The 27,616-nt window shown below is 52.6% G+C and overlaps 1 protein-coding gene across 1 annotated transcript in view; it reads left to right on the top strand.

Moving 5' to 3' along the window:
• BOP1 (BOP1 ribosomal biogenesis factor) overlaps positions 1-27,616 on the top strand; it is a 132,225-nt gene that overhangs the window by 60,059 nt on the left and 44,550 nt on the right. The window lies entirely within an intron of this gene.

Here is a 27,616-nt window from a genome sequence, read left to right as displayed (position 1 = left end):
ATTCGTGGGTTTTTAAATATTCCTGGGTTTTGCCATATTCCTGGTTTTTTAATATTCCTGGGTTTTTTAGTATTCCTGGTTCTTTTAAGATTCCTGCTTTCCCCGCATTCCTGCTTTTTGCCATATTCCTGCTTTTCTAATATTCCTGCTTTTTGCCATATTCCTGCTTTTTGCCATATTCCTGCTTTCCCCGCATTCCTGATTTTTCTAATATTCCTGGTTTTTCTAATATTCCTGCTTTTTGCCGTATTCCTGGTTGTTTTAATATTCCTGCTTTTTCCCCACATTCCTGCTTTTTCTAATATTCCTGGGTTTTCTAATATTCCCGTTTTTTGCAATATTCCTGGTTTTTCTAACATTCCTGCTTTTTTTAATATTCCTGCTTTCCCCGCATTCCTGCTTTTTCTAATATTCCTGCTTTTTTAAATATTCCTGCTTTTTTAAATATTGCTGGCTTTTTAAATATTCCTGGGTTTTTTTTATATTCCTGCTTTTTGCCCCATATTCCTGCTTTTTTATATTCCTGCTTTTTGCCATATTCCTGCTTTTTTTTATGTTCCTGCTTTTTTTAATATTCCTGCTTTTTGCCCCATATTCCTGCTTTTTATCCCCGTATTCCTGCTTTTTTATATTCCTGCTTTCCTCACATTCCTGCTTTTTCTAATATTCCTGCTTTTTCCCCATATTCCTGTTTTTTTCCCCATATTCCTGGGTTTTTCCCCACATTCCTGCTTTTTTCCATATTCCTGGTTTTCTTCCGTATTCCTGCTTTTTTTTTATATTCCTGCTTTTTTCCATATTCCTGCTTTTTTCCATATTCCTGCTTTTTTCCCCATATTCCTGGTTTTTTGCCATATTCCTCCTTTCTTTCCACATTCCGGCTTTTTTCCACATTCCTGCTTTTTTTCATATTCCTGCTTTTTTATATTCCTGCTTTTTTTATATTCCTCCTTTTTTTCCATATTCGTCCTTTTTTTCCGTATTCCTGTTTTTTTTCCATATTCCTGCTTTTTTCTAATATTCCTGCTTTTTTTAATGTTCCTCCTTTTCTTCCATATTCCTGCTTTTTTTCATATTCCTCCTTTTTTTCCATATTCCTGCTTTTTTGCCATATTCCTGCTTTTTTTATAGTCCTGCTTTTTCCATATTCCTGCTTTTTTGCCATATTCCTGCTTTTTGGCCATATTCCTGCTTTTTTTTATATTCCTGCTTTTTTTCCATATTCCTCCTTTTTTTCCATATTCCTGCTTTTTTTATATTCCTCCTTTTTTGCCATATTCCTCCTTTTTTCCCATATTCCTCCTTTTTTGCCGTATTCCTGCTTTTTTTATATTCCTGCTTTTTTGCCACGTTCCTGCTTTTTGCCATATTCCTGCTTTTCATATTCCTGCTATTTTTATATTCCTCCTTTTTTATATTCCTGCTTTTTTTTCCTGTTTCTCTTGTTTTTTATATTCCTGCTTTTTTTTATATTCCTCTTTTTTTCCATAGTCCTCCTTTTTCCATACTCCTCCTTTTTTTATATTCCTCCTTTTTTCATATTCCTCCTTTTTCCACATTCCTGCTTTTTTTCCATATTCCTCCTTTTTCCACATTCCTGCTTTTTTTCCATATCCCTCCTTTTCCCATATCCCTTCTTTTCCCATATCCCTCCTTTTCCCGTATCCCTCCTTTTTTTCCCTATTCCTCCTTTTTTTCATATCCCTGCTTTTTCCATATCCCTGCCCTTTTTTTATCCCCCTCTCCCTCCTCCTCCTCCTCCTCCTCCTCCTCCTCCTGCACTCAGGAGCTTTTTTCCACTGCCTCCATCCGTGCTGCCGGCCCCGCTTGGAATGGCTTTCCCAAAAAAATTCCCTCCCCGGATCCACCTGGCGAGAGGAGCGGGGGGGGGGGTGCTGATCCCGAATGTTCCATCCCAAATCCGGGAATGGGGAGTTCCAGAGGGTCGGGATTGTGGATCCCGATCCCGATCCCGATCCCTGCCAGCTGCTCCATTGGCAGCGCCGGCTCCGCGCCAGCTCCCGGCTGGAATCGCCTGTCCCGAATCCAGGGCTGAGCCTTTCCCAGTTCCCGGAGGTTTTTTGGGGGATTTTGGGAGTGTCCGGAGTTATCCCGGTGCTGGGATGAGCTCTGGGAATGTCCAGGCAGGGAAGGGTTTGTTCCCTGTGGTACCCAGAAATCTGGGAAAAGGGGTTGGGAATTCCCACGGGGATGGAGCTCGCACCATTCCCGGCTTTGCCTGCTTGGTGCTGCTTTGGCAGGCCCGGGATTCCTGGCGATTCCTGGCGATTCCGGGGATTGGCACCCCCATCCCATCCCGTCCCATCCCATCCCATCCCATCCCATCCCATCCCATCCCGTCCCGTCCCGTCCCGTCCCGTCCCATCCCATCCCATCCCATCCCATCCCATCCCATCCCATCCCAAACTGGAGCAACTCCACATTCCCAGGATTGTCACCCCCATCCCATCCCAAACTGGGGGGTCCTGGAGCAACTCCACATTCCCAGGATTGGCACCCCCATCCCATCCCATCCCAAACTGGAGCAGCTCCACATTCCCAGGATTGGCACCCCAATCCCATCCCATCCCATTCCCATTCCCATTCCCATTCCCATTCCCATCCCATTCCCATTCCCATTCCCATCCCATCCCATCCCATCCCATCCCATCCCATCCCATCCCATCCCAAACTGGGGGTCCTGGAGCAGCTCCACATTCCCAGGATTGGCACCCCAATCCCATCCCATTCCGATCCCATCCCATCCCAAACTGGGGGGACACGGAGCAGCTCCACATTCCCAGGATTGGCACCCCCATCCCATCCCATCCCAAACTGGAGCAGCTCCACATTCCCAGGATTGGCACCCCCATCCCATCCCATCCCATCCCAAACTGGAGCAGCTCCACATTCCCGGGATTGGCACCCCTGTCCCATCCCATTCCCATCCCATCCCATCCCAAACTGGGGGTCCTGGAGCAGCTCCACATTCCCAGGATTGTCACCCCCATCCCATCCCATCCCATCCCATCCCAAACTGGGGGGACACGGAGCAGCTCCACATTCCCAGGATTGTCACCCCCATCCCATCCCATCCCATCCCAAACTGGAGCAGCTCCACATTCCCGGGATTGGCACCCCCATCCCATCCCATCCCATCCCATCCCATCCCATCCCATCCCATCCCATCCCAAACTGGAGGGTCCTGGAGCAGCTCCACATTCCCAGGATTGGCACCCCTTTCCCATCCCATTCCCATCCCATTCCCACCCCAATCCCATCCCATCCCATTCCCTTTCCCATCCCATCCCATCCCATCCCAACCCATCCCAAACTGGGGGGTCCTGGAGCAACTCCACATTCCCAGGATTGGCACCCCAATCCCATCCCATCCCAAACTGGAGCAGCTCCACATTCCCAGGATTGGCACCCCCATCCCATTCCCATCCCATCCCCATTCCCATTCCCATCCCATCCCATCCCATCCCAAACCGGGGGGGCCCTGCAGCAGCTCCCAGCCGGAATCTCTGGCTGCTTTTCCAAGCTCCCACCTCATCAGGCTCCGGATTTTGGGAATGTGCGGAGGCAGCCAGAGGCTGCTCCAGGCCTCAGGATCGTTTTCCCCCAGCCCGGAGCCGATTCCCCACAAAAGCCGGGAATTTGCTGCCCCGAATTCCCGGGAATATTTCGCGCCGGGAGAATTTGGGGAAATCTCTTTTCCAGCCCTTTCCTCCATCCCGAATTTCCTCCTCCCGCTGCTGCTTGGCCGGGCACCCGCCAGGGAGCATCCAGAGGGGAAATTTGGGATGTGGATCCCACCCAGAAATGCCTTTGGCTCGGCTGATCCCGGAGATATTTTTGGGAAGATTCCTGGTTTTGCTGTGGCGACGGCCGAGTCCGGATTCCGCGCTCGGGAACGGGAGGGGAGGAAAAAGAGGAGGGGGGGGTTGTTCCTTTATTTTTATCCCCCTTGGATGGATTTTTGGACGGAGTTTTGTGGATTGTTTGAACGGATTCCGACGGAATTTTTGAGCCGTGCCTTGACGCGAATCCAACGTGGAGAGCTCCCGGCCGGCCGGGGGCATCCCGGTGCCAGCTCCTCAATCCCGAGGCAGCTCCGGAGGCTCCGGTGCCCGCGTGGATTCCTCGGAGCTCTCGTCATGGGGGTGGATCCGAGGCTGGCGGGAGCGAGGGCCCAAAACAGCCGGAGCTGCCCGGAAATTCCAGTGGAAAACAGCCCCGAATTCCACTGGAAAAACGGCCCCGCCGCCCCTCGTATTCCCGATTTTCCTGCTTTTCCCCGCTTTTCCTGCTGTGTGGAGCTGGCATGGAACGCGTTATCCCGAGGTTGGAGGTTGGCAGTCGCTGCCTCGCCGCCGCCGGGGGTTGGATTCCCTGTGGATGTGGCACTTTGGGAATGTGGCCAGAGCTCGGCACTGAGGGGGGGGGGGAGGGAAGGGGAAGCTCCGGGAGCTTTTCCAGCCTCGGCAATTCCGGGATTCCGTCCGTGGGGTTGAGTTTCCGGAGGAGAAATGGAAGGAGGCCTTGAGCTCTCAAATCGTTCCCGAATTTTGGCAAAATGGGATGAAATCCACAAAAAAAAAAAAAAAAAAACCCCAAAATAATCCCAAATCCGAGTCCTGGCCGATCCCATTCCCTTGGGGTGGATTTATCCGGGAAAAGCGGGATCGGGAGCGCAGCCTGGTTGGTTTTGGTAGGAATTTTGGAGGAGGGAAGGAGCAGTGGGATTCATCCCGTTCCCGGTGGGATAATTCCGGGATTGCGGCTCCAGCGGGGAATTCCAGGGCTTCAAATCCATGTTTGAATCCAGCCAGGAAAGTTTGGGAATTGCTGGGAAAAGGCAGGAGCAGGGCAAGGCTCAACTTCGGGAAGGAGCTTCCCTGTGGGAATCCCGCCCGCCTTTCCCACTTCCCGCTGCTCTGCCTCTTCCCAAGAAATCTTTGGGAATATCCGAGTCCGATCCCGCTCCCCCATCCCTCCCAGGCCTCCCGGATTTTGGGACAGTTCGGATTCCTCTCTCCTCATCCAGGAGCACAGCGTGTCCCAAAAAAACAGCTCCGGGCTGAGCTGGGATTCCTGGAAAAAACCCTGGAACAAAAACGATCCTTGGCAAAGGCCGGGAGAGAGCGAGGGCTCGGAGCTGCCGGCGGGACGCGGCCGCCCGGCAATTCCCAAACTATTCCCGGCATTCCCGAGGCTGGGATCCACCCCTGGGAGTGTCCAAGGGCAGTTTGGGGTATCCCGGGATAGCGGGAAGTTGTCTGCCCGTGGAATGGTTGGGATGGGGTGGTCCCTGAGATCCTGAAAGGGTTCCAGGATTCCGTGGAGGGGATTCTATGGATGGGATTCCATGGATTGGATTCCATGGATGGAGATTCCATGGATGGGATTCCATGGATTGGATTCCATGGTTGGGATTCCGTGGAGGGGATTCCATGGATTGGATTCCATGGTTGGGATTCCGTGGAGGGGATTCTATGGATGGGATTCCATGGATGGGATTCCATGGATGGAGATTCCATGGATGGAGATTCCATGGAGGGGATTCCATAGAGGGGATTCCATGGATTGGATTCCATGGTTGGGATTCCGTGGAGCGGATTCTATGGATGGGATTCCATGGATTGGATTCCATGGATGGAGATTCCATGGAGAGAATTCCATGGAGAGGATTCCATGGGTGGGATTCCATGGAGGGGATTCCATGGAGAGGATTCCATGGATGGAGATTCCATGGATGGGATTCCATGGATGGGGATTCCATGGATGGGGATTCCATGGATGGAGATTCCATAGAGGGGATTCCATGGATTGGATTCCATGGATGGGATTCCATGGAGAGGATTCCATGGAGAGGATTCCATGGCTGGAGATTCCATGGAGGGGATTCCATGGTTGGGATTCCATGGATTGGATTCCATGGTTGGGATTCCATGGAGCGGATTCTATGGATGGGATTCCATGGATTGTATTCCATGGATGAGATTCCATGGAGAGAATTCCATGGAGAGGATTCCATGGATGGGGATTCCATGGATGGGATTCCATGGATGGAGATTCCATGGAGAGAATTCCATGGAGAGGATTCCATGGGTGGGATTCCATGGAGGGGATTCCATGGAGAGGATTCCATGGAGAGGATTCCATGGATGGAGATTCCATGGAGGGGATTCCATAGAGGGGATTCCATGGATTGGATTCCATGGTTGGGATTCCGTGGAGCGGATTCTATGGATGGGATTCCATGGATGGGGATTCCATGGATGGAGATTCCATGGATGGAGATTCCATGGATGGGATTCCATGGAGAGGATTCCATGGATGGAGATTCCATGGATGGGATTCCATGGATGGGGATTCCGTGGATGGGATTCCATGGATGGAGATTCCATGGATGGGATTCCATGGATGGAGATTCCATGGATGGGATTCCATGGAGCGGATTCTATGGATGGGATTCCATGGATTGTATTCCATGGATGGGATTCCATGGATGGGATTCCATGGAGAGGATTCCATGGATGGGATTCCATGGTTGGGATTCCGTGGATGGGGATTCCATGGATTGGATTCCATGGATGGGATTCCATGGATGGAGATTCCATGGATGGGATCCCTGGCAGAGCTTTGGGACAAAGGAACCTTTTCCCTCTCCGGCTCCTCCTTCCCAGCCCAGCGCTTTGTGCTCCTGGCAGGAGCTTTCCCTGCTCATCCCGGGAATCCTGGCTGGGAATGAGCCGGGAATGAGCCGGGAATGAGCCGGGGAATTCCAGGAGAGCCCCGAGCCCCTTCCAGGGCCTTTTCCAGAGGTTTTTCCAGCAGAGCTGGAGAGGGCCTTGGCATAAAGGCTGCAGGGGCAGGAGCCTGGGGGGGTTTAGGGAATTTTGGGGAGTTTTTAGGGAATTTTGAGGGGGTTTTAGTGAATTTTTAGGAGTCCTTTTAGGGAATTTTTAGGTTTTTTTTAGGAAATTTATTCAGAGTTTTATTAGGGAATTTTTATGGGTCCTTTTAGAGAATTTTGAGGGGTTTTTTTAGGGAATTTGGAGGGGGGGTTTAGGGAATTTTCAGGGGTCCTTTTAGGGAATTTTGAGGGATTTATTAGGGAATTTTCAGGGGTTTTCTAGGGAATTTTCGGGGTCTTTTTTAGGGAATTTGGAGGGGTTTTTAGGGAATTTGGAGGGGGTTTTTAGGGAATTGCCCAGCAGAGTTGCCGCACTGGGAGCCGGGAATCGCAGCTGGAACCCCCCTGGGCTGGAGGGAATGGGATCAAGGGAGAGCCGGGAATGAGCCAGGAATGAGCCGGGAATGAGCTGGGAATGAGCTGGGAATGAGCTGGGAATGAGCCGGGGAATTCCAGGAGAGCCCCGAGCCCCTTCCAGGGCCTTTTCCAGAGGTTTTTCCAGCACAGCTGGAGAGGGCCTTGGCATAAAGGCTGCAGGGGCAGGAGCCTGGGGGGTTTTTAGGGAATTTTGCAGGTTTTTAGGGAATTTGGAGGGGTTTTTTAGGGAATTTTTAGGAGTCCTTTTAGGGAATTTTTAGGGTTTTTTTAGGAAATTTATTCAGGGTTTTATTAGGGAATGGATCCCAGGAGCACAGGGCCGGATCCCTGGAATGTGTTGGGATCAAAGGGCCGGATCCCAGGAGTGTTGGGAGCATAGGAATGGATCCCAGGAGCGCGGGGATGGATTCCTGGAATGTGTCCAGCTCCTGGAGCGTGTCTGGGATCACAGGGCCGGACCCCTGGAGCGGGTCCAGCTCCCGGAACGTGGCCCTGGCTTTGCTCCGGAGCCAAATCCCTGGAACGGCTTTTCCCGGCTCCCGCTCTGGAGGCTGCCAGAGGCCACGGCCCCGCTGCCGGCCGGCTTCCCTCCCATCCCATCCCATCCCATCCCATCCCATCCCATCCCATTCCCTCCCCATCCCATCCCATCCCATCCCATCCCATCCCATCCCATCCCATCCCATCCCATTCCCATCCCATCCCATCCCATCCCATCCCATCCCATTCCATCCCATTCCATCCCATTCCCATCCCATTCCATCCCAGCCCATCCCATTCCAGCTGCTCCTGCTTCCATCCCACCCCACCCCATCCCATTCCCAGAATTCCCATTCCCATCCCACCCCACCCCATCCCCTTCCCAGAATTCCCATCCCATCCCATTCCAGCTGCTCTTGGTTCCCTCTCATCCCATCCCACCCCACCCCATCCCATTCCCGGAATTCCCATCCCCATCTCATTCCCAGAATTCCCATCCCATCCCAGCTGCTCTTGCTTCCCTCTCATTCCATTCCCAGAATTCCCATTCCCATCCCATTCCCATCCCAGAATCCCCATCCCATCCCAGCTGCGCTTGCTTCCCATCCCATCCCATCCCATTCTCAGAATTCCCATTCCCATCCCATCCCATTCCCAGAATTCCCAGAATTCCCATTCCCATCCCATCCCATTCCCAGAATTCCCATTCCCATCCCATTCCCAGAATTCCCAGAATTCCCATTCCCATCCCATCCCATTCCCAGAATTCCCATTCCCATCCCATTCCCAGAATTCCCATCCCCATTCCCATCCCATCCCATCCCATTCCCATCCCATCCCCATCCCATTCCCATCCCATCCCCATTCCCATCCCCATTCCCATCCCATTCCCAGAATTCCCATTCCCAGAATTCCCATTCCCATCCCATTCCCAGAATTCCCATTCCCATCCCATCCCATCCCAGTTGCTCCCAGCTCCCCCCTGGCTGGAGCTCAGCTTCCCTCGGCTCTTTTCCTTGGAAAACTCCTGGAAAAGCTGCTCCTGGCCGGGATGGGGGATCTGGTGGCTCCTTCGGGATCCTGAGGGGAGAACGATCCCAAATCCCCTTTTCCGGGGCCGGGATGGGGAGTGGGACAAGGGGGGATGGATCCAGGTGCGGATCCAGCGGGATGAGGATCCAGCTCCATCCATCCCTCCCTCCTTCCCTCCATCCCAGAAATCCTGGGAATCTCCTTGTCCGGCTCCAGGGCCTCGATCCCGCTGGGAAGGGCTCCTTCCATCCCCATCCCGGCTGAGTCCCGGGATCGGGAACAGCTGGAAAACCGAGCCAGGGGCTTTGCCGGGGTGGGGGAGCCACCCCCAGGTATCCCGATCCCATTATCCCGTTCCGATCCCATTATCCCATCCCGATCCCGTTATCCCATCCCTGTCCCATTATCCCGTTCCGATCCCATTATCCCATCCCTGTCCCATTATCCCATCCCAATCCATTATCCCATCCCGATCCATTATCCCATCCCGATCCATTATCCCATCCCGATCCCATTATCCCGTTCCGATCCCATTATCCCATCCCGATCCCATTATCCCATCCCGATCCATTATCCCATCCCGATCCCATTATCCCGTTCCGATCCCATTATCCCATCCCGATCCCATTATCCCATCCCAATCCCATTATCCCATCCCGATCCCATTATCCCATCCCGATCCCATTATCCCGTTCCGATCCCATTATCCCATCCCAATCCATTATCCCATCCCAGTCCCATTATCCCATCCCGATCCCATTATCCCATCCCAGTCCCATTATCCCATCCCGATCCCATTATCCCATCCCAGTCCCATTATCCCATCCCGATCCCATTATCCCATCCCAGTCCATTATCCCATCCCGATCCCATTATCCCATCCCGATCCATTATCCCATCCCGATCCCATTATCCCATCCCAGTCCATTATCCCATCCCGATCCCATTATCCCATCCCGATCCCATTATCCCATCCCGATCCCATTATCCCATCCCGATCCATTATCCCATCCCGATCCCATTATCCCATCCCAATCCATTATCCCATCCCGATCCCATTATCCCATCCCTGTCCCATTATCCCATCCCGATCCCATTATCCCATCCCGATCCCATTATCCCATCCCAATCCATTATCTCATCCCGATCCATTATCCCATCCCAATCCATTATCCCATCCCAATCCATTTTCCCATCCCAATCCATTATCCCATCCCAGTCCCATTATCTCATCCCGATCCATAATCCCATCCCAATCCATTATCCCATCCCAATCCATTATCCCATCCCAATCCATTTTCCCATCCCAATCCATTATCCCATCCCAGTCCCATTATCCCATCCCGATCCCATTATCCCATCCCGATCCATTATCCCATCCCGATCCATTATCCCATCCCAATCCCATTATCCCATCCCGATCCCATTATCCCATCCCGATCCCATTATCCCATCCCGATCCATTATCCCATCCCAATCCCATTATCCCATCCCGATCCCATTATCCCATCCCGATCCATTATCCCATCCCGATCCCATTATCCCATCCCTGTCCCATTATCCCATCCCGATCCCATTATCCCATCCCGATCCCATTATCCCATCCCGATCCATTATCCCATCCCAATCCATTATCCCATCCCAGTCCCATTATCCCATCCCAATCCATTATCTCATCCCGATCCATTATCCCATCCCAATCCATTATCCCATCCCGATCCATTATCCCATCCCAATCCATTATCCCATCCCGATCCATTATCCCATCCCGATCCCATTATCCCATCCCGATCCCATTATCCCATCCCAATCCATTATCCCATCCCGATCCCATTATCCCATCCCGATCCATTATCCCATCCCGATCCCATTATCCCATCCCTGTCCCATTATCCCATCCCGATCCCATTATCCCATCCCGATCCCATTATCCCATCCCGATCCATTATCCCATCCCAATCCATTATCCCATCCCAGTCCCATTATCTCATCCCGATCCATTATCCCATCCCAATCCATTATCCCATCCCAATCCATTTTCCCATCCCAATCCATTATCCCATCCCAGTCCCATTATCCCATCCCGATCCCATTATCCCATCCCGATCCATTATCCCATCCCGATCCATTATCCCATCCCAATCCCATTATCCCATCCCGATCCCATTATCCCATCCCGATCCCATTATCCCATCCCTGTCCCATTATCCCATCCCGATCCCATTATCCCATCCCGATCCATTATCCCATCCCGATCCATTATCCCATCCCAATCCCATTATCCCATCCCGATCCCATTATCCCATCCCGATCCCATTATCCCGTTCCTTTCTCCCACTCTCCCCTCCCCCTCCCACTGGAGCTTTTTCCCCTTTTCCCTCTTTTCCCTTTTCCCCCTTTTCTCTCTTTTCCCTTTTTTCTCTCTTTTCCCTTTTTTTTCTCTTTTCCCTTTTTTCTCTCTTTTCCCTTTTTTCTCTCTTTTCCCTTTTTTTTCTCTTTTCCCCCTTTTTCCCTCTTTTCCCTCCTTTCCCTCGTTTCCCTCTTTTCCCTTTTCCCTCTTTTCCATTTTTTCCCTCTTTTCCCTTTTCCCGCTTTTCCCTTCTCCCTTTTCCCTCTTTTCCCCCTTTTCCCTCTATTCCCTCTTTTCCCTTTTCCCTTTCTTTTCCTTCTTTTCCCTCTTTTCCTCTTTCCCTCTTCTCCCTCTTCCCTCTTTTCCCTCGTTTCCCTCTTTTTCCTATTTTTTCCCCCTTTTCCCTCTTTTCCCTCTTTCTTGTCCCTCTTTTCCCCCTTTTCCCCCTTTCCCTCTTTTCCCCCTTTTCCCTCTTTCCCTCTCTTCCTTCTTCTCCCTCCTTTCCCTCTTCTCCCTCTTTCTTTTCCCTCTTTCCCTCTTTCCCTCTTTTCCCCCTTTTCCCTCCTTTCCCTCTTTTCCCTCTTTTCCCCCTTCTCCCTTTTCCCTCTTTTCCCTTCTTTCCCTCTTCCCTCTTTTCCCTCGTTTCCCTCTTTTCCCTCTTTTTCCTATTTTTTCCCCCTTTTCCCCTCTTTTCCCTCTTTCTTTTCCCTTTCTTTTCCCTCTTTCTTTTCCCTCTTTTCCCTCTTTTCCCTCTTTTCCCCCTTTCCCTCTTTTCCCTCTTTTCCCCCTTTTCCCTTTTCCCTTTTCCCTCTTTCCCTCTTTTCCCTCTTTTCCCTCTTTTCCCTCTTTTCCATTTTCCCCCTTTCTTTTCCCCCTTTTCCCCCTTTTCCCTTTTCCCTCTCTTCCCTCTCTTCCCTCTCTTCCCTCTTTTCCCTCTTTTCCCTTCTTTCCCTCTTTCCCTCTTTTCCCTCTTTTCCCTCTTTTCCCTCTTTTCCATTTTCCCCCTTTCTTTTCCCCCTTTTCCCCCTTTTCCCTTTTCCCTCTCTTCCCTCTCTTCCCTCTTTTCCCTCTTTTCCTCTTCTCCCTCTTCCCTCTTTTCCCTTCTTTCCCTCTTCCCTCTTTTCCCTCTTTTCCCTTTTCCCTCTTTCTTTTCCCCCTTTTCCCTCTTTTCCCTTTTCCCCCTTCTCCCTTTTCCCTCTTTTCCCCCTTTCTTTTCCCTCTTTTCCCTCTTTTCCCTTTTCCCCCTTTCTTTTTCCCCTTTTCCCCCTTTTCCCCCTTTTCCCTCTTTTCCCTCTCTTCCCTCTTTTCCCTCTTTTCCCTCTTTTTCCTATTTTTTCCCCCTTTTCCCCTCTTTTCCCTCTTTCTTTTCCCTCTTTCTTTTCCCTCTTTCCCCCCTTTTCCCTCTTTCCCTCTTTTCCCCCTTTTCCCTTTTCCCCCTTTTCCCTCTTTTCCCTCTTTTCCCCCTTTTCCCTCTTTTCCCTTTTCCCCCTTTCTTTTCCCTTTTCCCCCTTTTCCCTTTTCCCCCTTTTCCCTTTTCCCTCTCTTCCCTCTTTTCCCTCTTTTCCCTCTTTTCCTCTTCTCCCTCTTCCCTCTTTTCCCTTCTTTCCCTCTTCCCTCGTTTCCCTCGTTTCCCTCTTTTTCCTATTTTTTTCCCTCTTTTTCCCCTTTCTTTTCCCTCTTTTCCCTCTTTTCCCTCTTTCTTTTCCCTCTTTTCCCTCTTTTCCCTTTTCCCCCTTCCCCCTTTTCCCTCTTTTCCCTCTTTCTTTTCCCCCTTTTCCCTCTTTTCCCTTTTCCCCCTTCTCCTTTTTCCCTCTTTTCCCCCTTTCTTTTCCCTATTCTCCCTCTTTTCCCTCTTTTCCCCCTTTTTCCCCTTTTCCCTTTTCCATCCATAACCTTTAACGAGCTGCTCCCGCTCCCGCTCCCAACGGCGCCGATTTTCTGGGAGGCTCTTCCCGAGGGCCTCGGGAAGGGGGGTCTGGAATCCCGGCCCAGCTCCAGCCTCAAATCCCAAAGTTTGGGATCTTTGGGATCCTTGGGATCCGCTTCTGGAGCTGGAGCAGAGCCGGGAATTTGGGAGCTGTCCGATCTCAGCGGCTCCTTCCCAAGGAAAATTCCTCAGGAATGTGTCAGGGAGAGGTGGCTGGGAATGAGCAGCTGGATAAGGGGAATTCCAGGAGATCCCGGAGCCTTTTCCAGAGGTTTTTCCAGCAGAGCTGGAGAGGGCCTTGGCATAAAGGCGGCAGGGGCAGGAGCCTGGGGGGTTTTAGGGAATTTTGAGGGGTTTTAGGGAATTTTGAGGGGTTTTTAGGGAATTTTGAGGGGTTTTTAGGGAATTTTGAGGGGTTTTTATTGAGTTTTTATGGGTCCTTTTAGGGAATTTTTAGGGGTTTTTAGGGAGTTTTTATGGGTCCTTTTAGGGAATTTTGAGGGGTTTATTAGGGAATTTTTAGGGTTTATTAGGGAATTTTCAGGGGTTTATTAGGGAATTTTTAGGGGTCCTTTTAGGGAATTTTGAGGGTTTTTTAGGGAATTTTCAGGGTTTTTTTAGGGAATTTAGAGGGGTTTTTTTTGGAATTTTGAGGGGTTTTTAGGGAATTTTGAGGGGGGTTTAGGGAATTTTGAGGGTTTTTTAGGGAATTTTGAGGGGGTTTTAGGGAATTTTTAGGTGGTTTTTTTAGGGAATTTCTAGGGAATTTTGAGGGTTTTTTAAGGGAATTTTTAGGGGTTTTTTGGGGGAATTTTTAGGGTTTTTTTGGGAATTGTGAGGTCTTTTTTAGGGAATTTTGAGGGTTTTTTAGGGAATTTTGAGGGTTTTTTGGGGGATTTTGAGGGGTTTTTAGGGAATTTTGAGGGCGTTTTTAGGCAATTTTGAGATCTTTTTTAGGGAATTTTGAGGGCGTTTTTAGGGAATTTTGAGGGATTTTTTAGGGAATTTTGAGGGTTTCCTTGGGATTTTTTAGGTTTTTTTTTTTTTTTTTTTTTAATTTTGAGGGCGTTTTTAGGGAATTTTGAGGGTTTTTTAGGGAATTTTTAAGGTTTTTTAGGGAATTTCTAGGTATTTTTTTGGGAATTTTGAGGGGTCCTTTTAGGGAATTTGGAGGTCTTTTTTAGGGAATTTTGAGGGTTTTTTTAGGGGAATTTTAAGGTCTTTTTTAGGGAATTTTGAGTGGTTTCTTTGGGAATTTTTAGGGGTTCTTTTAGGGAATTTTGAGGGGTATTTTAGGGAATTTTAAGGGAATTTTCAGGGGTCCTTTTAGGGAATTTTGAGGTTTTTTTTAGGGAATTTGGAGGGTTTTTAAAGGGAATTTTGCGGGCTTCTTTTAAGGAATTTTCGGGGTTGTTTTTAGGGAATTTCAAGGGGTTTTTTAGGGAATTCTGAGGTCTTTCTTTAGGGACTTTTGCGGGCGTTTTTTAGGGAATTTTGAGGTATTTTTAAAGGGAATTTGGAGGGGGCTTTTTGGGAATTTTGAGGTCTTTTAGGGAATTTTGAGGGTTTTATTAAAGGGAATTTTGAGGGTGTTTTTAAGGGAATTTTGAGGGGTTTTTTTAGGGCATTTTGGGGTCTTTCTTGGCAAATTTGAGGTCTTTTTTAAGGGAATTTTGAGGGGTTCTTTTAGGGAATTTCGAGGCCTTTTTTTAGGGAATTTCGAGGCCTTTTTTTAGGGAATTTTGAGGCTTTTCCCGGGAATTTTGCGGGGTATTTTCGGGAATTCCAAGGGCTTTCTGTGGCAGGTGGTGCAGATTCCCAGACGAGCGTTATCCCAGGAATCCATGATGATTCCTGAACCTAAGGATCAGCTCCCAGGGTGGGATCTCATCCGGGATCGTGGAGATCCTGGAATTTCCCAGGCGGGATCAGCTGCCCAGGACCCTCCAGGGATGGAGCCTCCACCCCCAGGCAGAGCTGGCTCCCAGGAAAAACGGGAATTCCCAGGAAAAACAGGGATTCCCAAGAAAAATGGGAATTCCCAGGAAAAGCAGGGATTCACAGGAAAAACGGGGATTCCCAAGAAAAATGGGAATTCCCAGGAAAAGCAGGGATTCACAGGAAAAACGGGGATTCCCAAGAAAAACGGATTACCCAAGAAAAACGGGCATTCCCAAGAAAAACGGGAATTCTCAGGAAAAACGGGCATTCCCAAGAAAAACGGGAATTCTCAGGAAAAACGAGAATTCCCAAGAAAAACGGGCATTCCCAAGAAAAACGGGAATTCCCAGGAAAAGCAGGGATTCTCAGGAAAAACGGGAATTCCCAAGAGAAACAGGGATTCCCAGGAAAAATGAGAATTCCCAAGAAAAACGGATTACCCAAGAAAAATGGGCATTCCCAAGAAAAACGGGAATTCTCAGGAAAGGCAGGGATTCCCAGGAAAAGCAGGGATTCTCAGGAAAAACGGATCCCCAAGAAAAACGGGCATTCCCAGGAAAAACAGGGATTCTCAGGAAAAACGGGAATTCCCAAGAAAAATGGGAATTCCCAAGAAAAACAGGGATTCTCAGGAAAAACGGGAATTCCCAAGAAAAACGGGAATTCCCAGGAAAAGCAGGGATTCACAGGAAAAACGGGAATTCCCAAGAAAAACGGGCATTCCCAGGAAAAGCAGGGATTCACAGGAAAAACGGATCCCCAAGAAAAACGGGCATTCCCAAGAAAAACGGGAATTCTCAGGAAAAACGGGAATTCTCAGGAAAAACGGGCATTCCCAAGAAAAACGGGAATTCTCAGGAAAAACGAGAATTCCCAAGAAAAACGGGCATTCCCAAGAAAAACGGGAATTCCCAGGAAAAGCAGGGATTCTCAGGAAAAACGGGAATTCCCAAGAAAAACAGGGATTCTCAGGAAAAATGGGAATTCCCAAGAAAAACGGGAATTCCCAGGAAAAACAGGGATTCTCAGGAAAAACGGATCCCCAAGAAAAACGGGCATTCCCAAGAAAAACGGGAATTCCCAGGAAAAGCAGGGATTCCCAGGAAAAGCAGGGATTCTCAGGAAAAACGGGAATTCCCAGGAAAAACGGATTCCCAGGAAAAATGGGAATTCCCAAGAAAAACGGGAATTCCCAGGAAAAACAGGGATTCTCAGGAAAAACGGATCCCCAAGAAAAACGGGCATTCCCAAGAAAAACGGGAATTCCCAGGAAAAGCAGGGATTCTCAGAAAAACGGGAATTCCCAAGAGAAACGGATTACCCAAGAAAAACGGGAATTCCCAGGAAAAACGAGAATTCCCAAGAGAAACAGGGATTCCCAGGAAAAATGAGAATTCCCAAGAAAAACGGATTACCCAAGAAAAACGGGCATTCCCAAGAAAAACGGGAATTCCCAGGAAAAACGAGAATTCCCAAGAAAAACGGGCATTCCCAAGAAAAACCAGGAAATTCCCAGGAAAACCAGGCAATTCCCGGCCTCAGATGGAATTCCCGAAGTATTCCCGAGCCCTTTCGGGCATTTCCGGGCTCCGTCCTCTTCCCGCTTTTCCCGTCGGGATTCGGGAGCCCCCTCGGTGCCCCTCCCGCTTTTCCAGGTGCAGGAAAAGCTGCGGCAGCTGGGATTGGGAAGAGCCGGCAGCGCTCGTAAATCACCGGCTGCAATTCCCGGCTGGAATTCCCGGCTGGAATTCCCGACTGCAATTCCCGGCTGGAATTCCCGGCTCATGAACCCGCGGAGTTGCGGCGCTGGGAGCCGGGAATCGCAGCTGGAACCCCCCCGGGTTGGAGGGAATGGGATCAAGGGAGAGCTGGGAATGAGCCGGGAATGAGCCGGGAATGAGCCGGGAATGAGCCGGGAATGAGCCGGGAATGAGCTGGGAATGAGCCGGGAATGAGCCGGGAATGAGCTGGGAATGAGCCGGGAATGAGCCGGGAATGAGCTGGGAATGAGCCGGGAATGAGCTGGGAATGAGCCGGGGAATTCCAGGAGAGCCCCGAGCCCCTTCCAGGGCCTTTTCCAGAGGTTTTTCCAGCACAGCTGGAGAGGGCCTTGGCATAAAGGCTGCAGGGGCAGGAGCCTGGGGGGTTTAGGGAATTTTGAGGGGTTTTTAGGGAATTTTCAGGGGTTTTTTAGGGAATTTTTATGAGTCCTTTTAGGGAATTTTTATGAGTCCTTTTAGGGAATTTTGAGGGGTTTTTAGGGAATTTTGAGGGGTTTTTTAGGGAATTTTCAGGGGTTTTTAGGGAATTTTTATGGGTCCTTTTAGGGAATTTTCAGGGTTTTTTAGGGAATTTTCAGGGGTCTTTTTTAGGGAATTTTGAGGGGTTTTTTAGGGAATTTTCAGGGGTTTTTAGGGAATTTTTATGGGTCCTTGTAGGGAATTTTCAGGGTTTTTTAGGGAATTTTCAGGGGTCTTTTTTAGGGAATTTTGAGGGGGGTTTTAGGGAATTTTGAGGGGGTTTTAGGGAATTTTGAGGGGGGTTTTAGGGAATTTTGAGGGGGGTTTTAGGGAATTTTGAGGGGGTTTTAGGGAATTTTGAGGGGGTTTTAGGGAAATTTCAGGGGGTTTTTAGGGAATTTTCAGGGTTTTTTAGGGAATTTTCAAGGGTCCCTTTTAGGGAATCCCAATTCCCATCTCCCCATCCCTTTTCCCATCTCCCCATATCCCATCTCCCTTTTCCCATTTCCCAGTTCCCCATATCCCAATTCCCATTTCCCAGTTCCCCATCTCCCTTGTCCCATCTCCCCATCCCTTTTCCCTTCTCCCCAGTTCCCATCTCCCTTTTCCCAGTTCCCCACATCCCAATTCCCATCTCCCCATCCCCCTTTTCCCATCTCCCCATCCCCCTTTTCCCATCTCCCCATTTCCCATCTCCCTTTTCCCATTTCCCAATTCCCATCTCCCCATATCCCTTCTCCCCATCCTAATTCCCATTTCTCCATCTCCCATCCCCATCTCCCATTCCCCTCTCCCCATATCCCAATTCCCATTTCCCATTTCCCCATATCCCAGTTCCATCTCCCCATCCCAATTCCCATCTCCCCATATCCCAATTCCCCTCTCCCCATATCCCTTCTCTCTTCTCCCCTCTCCCCATCCCAGTTCCCATCTCCCCATATCCCAATTCCCTCTCCCCATCCCAATTCCCCTCTCCCCATATCCCAATTCCCAATTCCCATCTCCCCATCTCCCTTCTCCCCTCTCCCCATATCCCAATTCCCATCTCCCCATATCCCAATTCCCTTCTCCCCATCCCAATTCCCTTCTCCCCATATCCCAATTCCCATTTCCCAATTCCCCTCTCCCCACATCCCAATTCCCATCTCCCCATATCCCTTCTCCCCATCCCATCTCCCCTCTCCCCATCCCAATTCCCTTCTCCCCATCCCAATTCCCCTCTCCCCATCCCAATTCCCATTTCTCCATCCCAATTCCCATTTCCCCATCCCAATTCCCCTCTCCCCATATCCCAGTTCCCCTCTCCCCATCCCAATTTCCATTTCCCCATATCCCAATTCCCATCTCCCCATCCCAATTCCCTTCTCCCCATCCCAATTCCCATCTCCCCATCCCAATTCCCTTCTCCCCATATCCCAATTCCCTTCTCCCCATATCCCAATTCCCATTTCCCCATCCCAATTCCCATCTCCCCATAACCCATCTCCCCTCTCCCCAATTCCCATTTCCCCTCTCCCCATCCCAATTCCCATCTCCCCATATCCCATCTCCCCTCTCCCCATCCCAGTTCCCCTCTCCCCATCCCAATTCCCTCTCCCCATCCCAATTCCCATCTCCCCATCCCAATTCCCATCTCCCCATATCCCATCTCCCCTCTCCCCATCCCAATTCCATCTCCCCATCCCAATTCCCTCTCCCCATCCCAATTCCATCTCCCCATCCCAATTCCCTCTCCCCATCCCAATTCCCATCTCCCCATATCCCAGTTCCCATCTCCCCATATCCCAATTCCCATTTCCCCATATCCCAATTCCCATTTCCCCATCCCAATTCCCATCTCCCCATCCCAATTCCCATCTCCCCATCCCAATTCCCCTTTCCCCATCCCAATTCCCATCTCCCCATATCCCAGTTCCCATCTCCCCATATCCCAATTCCCATTTCCCCATCCCAATTCCCATCTCCCCATATCCCATCTCCCCTCTCCCCATCCCAGTTCCCCTCTCCCCATCCCAATTCCATCTCCCCATCCCAATTCCATCTCCCCATCCCAATTCCCTCTCCCCATCCCAATTCCCATCTCCCCATCCCAATTCCCATCTCCCCTTTCCCCTTTTCCCTCCCCGCTCCCCTCTCACTTTCCCGGGACAAAAACCTCACAGCGGAGGCCTGGAAAAAAAAAACAAAAAAAAAACCCAACAAAAACCCCAGGGAGGCGCAGGAAAAACCGGGAAAAATCCCAAAAAACCCCCCGAAATCCGGGAGCCAGAGGAGCCGGGATTAAGGCGCCGCGGGGGCCCGGCCGGGAACAGTGCCGGCATTGTAACCCGAGCTCATCCAGGGAAAAACGGGAAACCGGGAGAGGGAGCCTGACCCCGGCATCCCGCGGGAGCCGGCAACGAGGAGCGAGTGAAGAATTCCAGAGGCGGATTTGGCTTCCTGCTCCCGCCGCAGACGGACACGGGGGAGGCGGCGCGGGGCCGGCGCTTCCAGCGCTTCCCGACGATCCCGCCGCACCTGGAGCGGCCTCGGGAAGCGCCTGGAGCGCGGGGAAAGGGGGGGGGGGGAAGCGGCGCCGGGAGAGCCTCGGGAAAAGCGAGGGGGGGAAAAACGGGAAAAGGGGAAAAACGGGAAAAGGGCACAGAGCGCTGCTCCGGTTGCCCGTGGCGAGTGGGATGCGCTCTGGGATTTCTGCGGGATTTTTTTGGGATGAGGTGCGGGGGGGGGGGGGGGAAGAAGGGGGTGATTCCCAGCTGGCAGCCATTCCCGAGGAGAGGGGGAGAGAGGGCTGGCAGGGAATAAATCAGGGATCACAGGAGGGGTCACATGTGGTTCCCGGCAGGAATTGCAGGTGCGGGGCCGGGAATGGCCGGGAGCAGCTGCTGATGGATCAGGTGGGAGCCCTGGCAGCTCATTCCCAGAGCCGGGATTGGGAATGGGGGCTGGGATTCGTTTGGGAATGGGGGCTGGGGCAAGGTTGGAGGTTTCTGGAAGGTTTGGGATGGATGGAGTTGAAGGATTGTCCCGCTCCATGGGCAGGGAAGAGTTCCCGTTATCCCGGGGTGCTCCAGCCGGGCTGGGAGCACTTCCAGGGATGGCCGTGGAATTCCAGACGGGTTTGGGATGGAAAGGACCATCGGGATGATCCCATTCCCAACCATTCCATGGGCAGGGAGCACTTCCAGGGATGGCCGTGGAATTCCAGACGGATTTGGGATGGAAAGGACCATCGGGATGATCCCATTCCCAACCGTTCCATGAGCAGGGAGCACTTCCAGGGATGTCTGTGGAATTCCAGACAGGTTTGGGACAGAAGGGACCATCGGGATGATCCCATTCCCAACCGCTCCATGGGCAGGGAAGAGTTCCCGTTATCCCGGGGTGCTCCAGCCGGGCTGGGAGCACTTCCAGGGATGGCCGTGGAATTCCAGACGGGTTTTGGGATGGAAGGGACCATCGGGATGATCCCATTCCCAACTGTTCCATGGGCAGGGAGCACTTCCAGGGATGGCCGTGGAATTCCAGACGGGTTTGGGATGGAAAGGACCATCGGGATGATCCCATTCCCAACCGTTCCATGGGCAGGGAGCACTTCCAGGGATGTCCGTGGAATTCCAGATGGATTTGGGATGGAAAGGACCTTCGGGATGATCCCATTCCCAACCATTCCATGGGCAGGGAGCACTTCCAGGGATGTCCGTGGAATTCCAGATGGATTTGGGATGGAAAGGACCTTCGGGATGATCCCATTCCCAACCATTCCATGGGCAGGGAGCACTTCCAGGGATGTCCGTGGAATTCCAGACGGGTTTGGGATGGAGGGGACCTTAATTCCCATCCCATTCCCACGGGGCGGCTCCCGCTGTGCCGGGATTGTTCCAGGGATTCTCTGGGAATTCCCTGGAGGGCAGGAATGGCTTCCCAAGATCCCGAAATTCCATGGGGAAGCCGTTCCCAGGCTCCTGCCCCTGCAGCCTTTATGCCAAGGCCCTCTCCAGCTGTGCTGGAAAAACCTCTGGAAAAGGCCCTGGAAGGGGCTCGGGGCTCTCCTGGAATTCCCCAGCTCATTCCCGGCTCATTCCCGGCTCATTCCCGGCTCATTCCCAGCTCATTCCCGGCTCATTCCCAGCTCATTCCCAGCCAGGATTCCCGGGATGAGCAGGGAAAGCTCCTGCCAGGAGCACAAAGCGCTGGGCTGGGAAGGAGGAGCCGGAGAGGGAAAAGGTTCCTTTGTCCCAAAGCTCTGCCAGGGATCCAATCCATGAAATCCTCTCCATGGAATCCCATCCATGGAATCTCCATCCATGGAATCCCATCCATGGAATCCAATCAATGGAATCCAATCCATGAAATCCCCATCCATGGAATCCCAACCATGGAATCTCCATCCATGGAATCTCCATCCATGGAATCTCCATCCATGGAATCCCCTCCATGGAATCCCCTCCATGGAATCCCATCCATGGAATCCCAACCATGGAATCCTCTCCGTGGAATCCAATCCATGGAATCCTCTCCATGGAATCCCCTCCATGGAATCCTCTCCGTGGAATCCCCTCCACGGAATCCCATCCATGGAATCTCCATCCATGGAATCCTCTCCATGGAATCCCCTCCATGGAATCCTCTCCATGGAATCCTCTCCATGGAATCTCCATCCATGGAATCCTCTGAGGAGTCTTTATTCCCATGGGATTGGAAGCGGCTCCTTCGGAGCTCCTGAAATCCTGGGATTGGGGAATTCCCTCCCAAACGCCACCGGCGGCTTCCTGGGATTGGGGGAATAGACTGGGAATTGATCCCTGGAGCTGGGAATCGATCCCTGGGACTGGGAATCCCTCCCTGGGACTGGGAATCCATCCCTGGAGCTGGGAATCGATCCCTGGACCTGGGAATCGATCCCTGGACCTGGGAATTGATCCCTGGGACTGGGAATCGATCCCTGGAGCTGGGAATCCCTCCCTGAACCTGGGAATTGATCCCTGGACCTGGGAATTGATCCCTGGGGCTGGGAATTGATCCCTGGGACTGGGAATCGATCCCTGGAGCTGGCAATCGATCCCTGGGGCTGGCAATCGATCCCTGGGGCTGGGAATCCCTCCCTGGGGCTGGGAATCGATCCCTGGAGCTGGGAATCCCTCCCTGGACCTGGGAATCGATCCCTGGGGCTGGGAATCCATGCCTGGAGCTGGGAATCCCTCCCTGAACCTGGGAATCAATCCCTGGAGCTGGGAATCGATCCCTGGACCTGGGAATTGATCCCTGGGACTGGGAATTGATCCCTGGGACTGGGAATCGATCCCTGGGGCTGGGAATCGATCCCTGGAGCTGGGAATTGATCCCTGGAGCTGGGAATCGATCCCTGGGGCTGGGAATCGATCCCTGGGACTGGGAATTGATCCCTGGAGCTGGGAATCGATCCCTGGGGCTGGGAATCCCTCTCTGGGGCTGGGAATCGATCCCTGGGACTGGGAATTGATCCCTGGAGCTGGGAATCGATCCCTGGGGCTGGGAATCGATCCCTGGGACTGGGAATTGATCCCTGGAGCTGGGAATCGATCCCTGGACCTGGGAATCCCTCTCTGGGGCTGGGAATTCAGCCTCAGGAATTCCCTGAGTCCCTGGAGCTGGAGGGGCCGGAGTCCCTGGGCAGTTCCGTGGGGAGATTCCAGAGGCCGATTCCCGGGGCAATCCCGCTGGATCTGCCCCGTGCCGTGCCCCGGGAGCTGGGAATGAGGCGGAATCTCCTCCCGGGAATCTCCAGGCTGGCCAGAATTCCCAGTTTGGAGCTTCCCCCTCCCAGTTTGGGTGTCCCGGGCCCGCAGGGAAATCGGGAGCAGCTCCCGGCCCTTGGAGCGAGCCCGGGATGGCGGCGGATCCCAAAAATCCTCCTGCTCCGGAGCCATCCCGGGCTGCGGGCCCGGATTCCTGAATTCCTGAATTCCAGGAGCCGCGCTGGCAGCGGGATCGGGCTCGCGGCCAATCCCGGGGGAGCCGAGCCCGGGACGTGCTGATCCAGGAGCCTCCAGTGATTTCATGGAGCAAAAATGTCCCGGAAAATCCCGGGCCAGGCCCCGGCGGGGGCCGGGAATGAGTCGGGGATGAGCCGGGAATGCTCCCGGAGCTCCCGGGATGGGATCCTGGAGCTGGGAAAAGCCGGGAGAAGGGGACGGAGCCCGAACCCCTCGGGATTTCTGGGAGCAGGGAATGCGATCAGCCATTCCCGGCTGGATCCAGAGCCCTTTCCCTGCTCCAGCTCCGGGGGGAGCGGCTGGGGCTGGAATGTGGGGCTGGAAAAGGCTGGGAAAGGCTGGGAACAGGGACAGGAGCAGAGGGAGTGGCCTCGGGCTGGGATTTTCGGGAATATCGCCCTGGAAAGGGCTGCCCAGGCTGGAATTCCGGGCTGGAGCGGCCATTCCCGGCTGGAATCGCCATCGCTGGGGGGGTGGGATGGGCTCAGGGCCGGGATTTGGGATCCCCATTCCCAGGATTTCCCATCCCTGTGGATTTGGGATGGGCTCAGGGCTGGGATTTGTGATCCCCATTCCCAAGATTTGGGTTCAGGGCCGGGATTTGGGATCCCCATTCCCAGGATTTCCCATCCCTGTGGATTTGGGATGGGATCGGGGCTGGGATTTGGGATCCCCATTCCCAGGATTTCCCATCGCTGTGGATTTGGGATGGGATCAGGGTCGGGGGTGGATTTGGGAGGCTCCGAGGGCTTTTCCAAGCTCAGCAATTCCAGGATTCTCTTCCCATGGACCCGGCGCTCTTTTCCCTGGAATTCTCTTCCTGCTCCAGCCCTCCCCACTATTCCCAGCCCCCCTGGCACCGGCGCCTTTGGACAATCCATGGGAATCACTCAGGATCCAGGGGCTCAGGGAATCCCATGGGAATCCCCATTCCCAGAGCCCATCCCAGTTCTGATCCCGATCCCAGAGCTCATCCCAGTTCTGATCCCGATCTCATCCCAGTTCTGATCCCAATCCCAGAGCCCATCCCAGTTCTGATCCCAATCCCAGAGCCCATCCCAGTTCTGATCCCGATCCCAGAGCTCATCCCAGTTCTGATCCCGATCTCATCCCAGTTCTGATCCCAATCCCAGAGCCCATCCCAGTTCTGATCCCAATCCCAGAGCCCATCCCAGTTCTGATCCCCATCCCAGAGCTCATCCCAGTTCTGATCCCAATCTCATCCCAGTTCTGATCCCCATCCCAGAGCTCATCCCAGTTCTGATCCCAGAGCCCATCCCAGTTCTGATCCCCATCCCAGAGCTCATCCCAGTTCTGATCCCAGAGCTCATCCCAGTTCTGATCCCGATCTCATCCCAGTTCTGATCCCGATCTCATCCCAGTTCTGATCCCATTCCCAGAGCCCATCCCAGTTCTGATCCCAGAGCCCATCCCAGTTCTGATCCCAGAGCCCATCCCAGTTCTGATCCTGAGCCCATCCCAGTTCTGATCCCATTCCCAGAGCCCATCCCAGTTTTCCTCCCTCTGCTGCCGCCCCTCATTCCCATCCCTTCCCCTCATTCCCAGCCCTTCCCATCATTCCCATCCCTTCCCCTCATTCCCATCCCATCATTCCCATTCCTTTCCCCTCATTCCCTTCCCCTCATTCCCTTCCCCTCATTCCCTTCCCTTTCCCATCATTCCCATTCCTTTCCCTCATTCCCATCCCTTCCCCTCATTCCCTTCCCCTCATTCCCTTCCCTTTCCCATCATTCCCATCCCTTTCCCTCATTCCCATTCCCTCATTCCCATCCTTTCCCCTCATTCCCATTCCCTCATTCCCATCCCCTCATTCCCTTCCCCTCATTCCCTTCCCTTTCCCCTCATTCCCTTCCCATCATTCCCATCCCTTTCCCCTCATTCCCTTCCCATCATTCCCATCCCTTTCCCTCATTCCCATCCCTTTCCCCTCATTCCCTTCCCCTCATTCCCTTCCCATCATTCCCATCCCTTTCCCTCATTCCCATTCCCCTCATTCCCATTCCCTCATTCCCGGCCCTTTCCCCTTGTTCCCACTCCTTCCCATCATTCCCATCCCTTCCCCTCATTCCCTTCCCCTCATTCCCATCCCTTTCCCATCATTCCCATCCCTTCCCCTCATTCCCTTTCCCTCATTCCCTTCCCATCATTCCCGGCCCTTTTCCCTCATTCCCATCCCCTCATTCCCATCCCTTTCCCTTATTCCCATCCCTTCCCCTCATTCCCTTCCCCTCATTCCCATCCCTTTCCCATCATTCCCATCCCTTTCCCTCATTCCCTTTCCCTCATTCCCATCCCATCATTCCCATCCTTTCCTCTCATTCCCATCCCCTCATTCCCATCCCCTCATTCCCTTCCCCTCATTCCCATCCCTTTCCCATCATTCCCATCCCTTTCCCTCATTCCCATCCCTTTCCCCTCATTCCCTTCCCCTCATTCCCTTCCCATCATTCCCATCCCTTTCCCTCATTCCCATTCCCCTCATTCCCATTCCCTCATTCCCGGCCCTTTCCCCTTGTTCCCACTCCTTCCCATCATTCCCATCCCTTCCCCTCATTCCCTTCCCCTCATTCCCATCCCTTTCCCATCATTCCCATCCCTTCCCCTCATTCCCTTTCCCTCATTCCCTTCCCATCATTCCCGGCCCTTTTCCCTCATTCCCATCCCCTCATTCCCATCCCTTTCCCTTATTCCCATCCCTTCCCCTCATTCCCTTCCCCTCATTCCCATCCCTTTCCCATCATTCCCATCCCTTTCCCTCATTCCCTTTCCCTCATTCCCATCCCATCATTCCCATCCTTTCCTCTCATTCCCATCCCCTCATTCCCATCCCCTCATTCCCTTCCCCTCATTCCCATCCCTTTCCCATCATTCCCATCCCATTCCCTCATTCCCGCCCTTTTCCTGCCCTCGGGTCCCACATTTGCTGGTCCCGGGATCATCCCAATGGAACAACACTGGGAAATGTCGGGATCCGTTTTCCCGGGATCATCCCATTGGAACAACACTGGGAAATGTCGGGATCCATTTTCCCGGGATCATCCCAATGGAACAACACTGGGAAATGTCGGGATCCGTTTTCCCGGGAAACTCCGGGGTTTTCCCGAATTCCTGGTTTTTCCCTGGTTTTTCCCTGGCGCTTCCAGCACGGGGAACTTCGTGGGAATCCCTCGGGGGGAAGGGAGAGGGGGATCAGGGATTCCCTCGGGGGCCGCCAGGGGGAATCGCGTTCCCGATTCACGACACAAATTCCGGCTTTAATTGGTGGAATTCCAGCGTGTGATTGATCGTTCCCAAAAAACGCCGCCCCCCCCACCCCGGATCCCGAGATCCGGGATCAGTTCTGGGATCAGTTCACGGAGCAGTTCTGGGATCAGTTTTGGGATCAGTTTTGGGGTCAGTTCTGGGGTCAGTTCTGGGATCAGCCTCAGGATCAGCTCTGGGATCAGTTCTGGGATCAGTTCTGGGATCAGTTCCGGGATCAGTTCTTGGATCAGTTCTGGAATCAGTTCCGGGGTCAGCCCTGGGATCAGTTCCGGGATCAGTTCTGGGATCAGCTCTGGGATCAGTTCTGGGATCAGTTCTGGGATCAGTTCTGGAATCAGTTCCGGGGTCAGCCCTGGGACCAGTTCTGGGATCAGTTCCGGGATCAGTTCTTGGATCACTGCCGGGATCAATTCTGGGATCAGTTCTGGGATCAGTTCTGGGATCAGTTCTGGGATCAGCCCTGGGACCAGTTCTGGGATCAGCCTTGGGATCAGTGCCGGGATCAGTTCTGGGATCAGCTCCGGGATCAGTTCTGGAATCAGTTCTGGAATCAGTTCCGGGGTCAGCCCTGGGATCAGTTCTGGGATGAGCCCCAGGATCAGTTCCGGGATCCGTTCTGGGATCAGCCCCGGGATCAGTTCTGGGATCAGCCTTGGGATCAGTTCTGGGATCAGCCCTGGGATCAAGCAGGAAGCGGATCCGGGCGAGCCGAGTGTTCCATGAGTATCCACAGATCCCGGGGCAGGATTCCCAAGTGGGAAATGGATCCAGGAGATCCCAGTGTTCCACGAGCAGGAATCCTGGCTCCACGATTCCCAGGGATTCCCAAGCGGATCCAGGAGATCCCAGTGTTCCACGAGGGGCAGGGAATTCCAAGGGATTCCCAAGGATTCCCGGAGTGGATCCGGGAGATCCGAGTGTTCCACGAGGGGCAGGGATTCCCAAGGATTCCCAGGGATTCCCAAGGATTCCCGAGCGGCTCCCCCATCCCCGGGGCTCTCCGGTGCCGTTCCCTGCGTATCCCGGAATTCCGAGTGCCGCTGGAATTGTGGCCGTGCCGCTCTTCCCGGCGGGATCGGGCAGGAAAAC

Source organism: Coloeus monedula, assembly GCF_965178545.1.
Source record: "Coloeus monedula genome assembly, chromosome: 1".
Classification (NCBI taxonomy): Eukaryota; Metazoa; Chordata; class Aves; order Passeriformes; family Corvidae; genus Coloeus; species Coloeus monedula.
This window is presented reverse-complemented; position numbering and strand designations above follow the sequence as displayed.